The sequence below is a fragment of the Benincasa hispida genome, chromosome 4, assembly GCF_009727055.1.
Source record: "Benincasa hispida cultivar B227 chromosome 4, ASM972705v1, whole genome shotgun sequence".
Taxonomy (NCBI): domain Eukaryota; kingdom Viridiplantae; phylum Streptophyta; class Magnoliopsida; order Cucurbitales; family Cucurbitaceae; genus Benincasa; species Benincasa hispida.
The window spans coordinates 36202050-36204310 of NC_052352.1; the positions used below are offsets into that span (position 1 = coordinate 36202050).

The following is a 2261-nucleotide window of genomic DNA, read 5'->3' on the forward strand; positions in this document are numbered from 1 at the left end:
TATTTTTCATGTATTCTTTTCAAAAACTGTAAACTAAAATTTGAAAATTAAAATAGCAGTTTTTAAATTTGTTTTTATTTTAAAAATTTGATTAAGAATTTAATTATTGTACTTAGGAAAGATGCAAATCATTATAAAAAAATGAAAAAAATATAGACTTAATTTTAAAAACAAAAGACAAAAAATGAAATAATTATTAAATGAACTTTTTAACTTTTTTTTAGTTTAGGGACTAAATTGATGAACTTAGATATGAAACCTAAAACTAATCCTTTTCTTCTCAATTTGAAGTCCATAAAGTTGAATGGAAGTTGTAAAGTTTTGTTTGAACGACGGCAAAAGAGCGAACACTATGGTTATTTCTCCATTACATTATTTTTTTCTAACACCTATTTGATTTTCTCTCTGTTTTTTTTTTTTTTTTTTTTTTTTTTTTTTTTTTTTTTTTTTTTTTNTTTTTGTTTTTTTGTTTTTTTGTTTTCTGGTTTTCATTTTTACAACTTGGATTTCAGGTTTGATCCCCTCACGAACTCATGGAAGAATCAAAGGCAAAAAGGAAAAAAAATAGCCCAAATTATTTTCATGGAGAATCCCACCTCAATTTCTCCATTACTTTCCCCAGTTAACTTCATCTTCTTCCTTCATTCCATTCCACCCATCTTTAGAATTAACTTACACACCCAAATTTTCAAAATCTACTTTCCGTTTTTATTCTCTTAAATTTCGCCTTTTTACCGCCATGGATTTAGCTCCACCAGTGCAGAGTTGGAGCTTGCTCATCGGAGAAGAAATTGCAAGCCTCCTCTCCGCTGAAGAAATTATACTCCATTTTTGGAAACATCTGGGTTTTTTGTTGATACCCCTTCTGAAACTGCAAGTAGTTGAGTTTCACGGCGGTGGAGGGCGGTGGAGATAACGCTTCCGTCATTAAAGTATACTACTGGTGATTCTGCAGCACTCCGGGTGAAGAAATCCCCGCTGTTGGACTGTAATCTTCATTTAAAATCACGCTCGAATCGCGATCCATCTTTGAAATCGAGGAAGAATGTCGCTTCTTCTATTGGTGCCTCTTCCCTTTCTTCGCCATTGCTAATTGAAGCTCTCGTAATTAAAATCTTAGGACTCACTCGCCGGCAGACACAGAGAACTGATCCCCCCAATTTGGCTTAGTTTGTTCGATCGGAGCATTTTCAGAATCAGCCACCACCACCATTTCTTCCTCCACCGAAAGATTACTCTCTGAGTTATCTTCTTGAAGCTTTGTTTTCAGTTCCCGAATTTGAAAACACAATTTTACAGTCTCCATTATCACCAAATTTCTCATACTCGAAAAGAAAACAAAAGGGGGTTTCTCGATGAAAGAGAGCGAAGTGATTAATTACGTGTGGCGAGAAGAGAGAGGGGCAGAATAATGAACCTACAAATGGGGCGAGGGAAGAAACAAGGGGATAAAATGGTGGGTTTAAAATCCACCGTTTTAAGTTAAGCATGCATCAAACACCGGGTGGGTTTTTTAAGTCCACTCACCCCAACTAAACTCAACCATCAAACATGCCCTTAACGGTAATAAAACGGTAATTTTTTTTATAAAAATTTAAAATGGTAGGTAATTCTTTTTCGTGCAAGCGCGATTACCCGATGTCCAGAGCTAAGTAGGTGTTGTTAATTCTACCTAGCTCGAAACAAACAATATTTATAAATCTTGAACAACAACCTAACTAACTTGTAGTTAAAGTGGAAGTAAGAGGTCGATCCCACTATGAAACCTACCCAGTCTTCTCACAACATATGCAATAATAGGTCTAGTATAGTTCATAAAAGACATAACACTTCCTATAATCTTTGCATATTCAGATCGAGAAACCTATAATCTTTGCATATTCCGATCGAGAAACACTATCTTACTTATTTTTCTTAAGACTCATACTAGTATCATAAGGTGTTCTTACAAGAGTGTCATCAAACTATCAAATCTCTTTACTAGTTTTCAATGTGTGATTGATATAAATAAAATTCATTTTCAATAATATTAAACTGAATGTTTTTTAAAATTGCAGTGGACTTGTGATTGTGTCCTAAAATTGATTTTCACAGAAAGATAAAATTTATAGAGAACGAAAACTATTATGCATTATTAGTTACAACATGCTTTAACATAAGAAAAGAGGAATTGGGGTTTAGAAAAACATACCATTGAAGACATAACAATTTTCTTCACGAAATTCCTCTTCCAACAAACTCTTTGGTCTCTCCTTGAATCA

General features: G+C 33.6%; 1 pseudogene; it reads right to left on the reverse strand.

The window, feature by feature from the left end:
* Positions 1 to 512: 512 nt before the first annotated feature.
* Positions 513 to 1389, reverse strand: LOC120076833 (annotated as a pseudogene).
* Between the last annotated feature and the right edge of the window lie 872 nt (positions 1390 to 2261).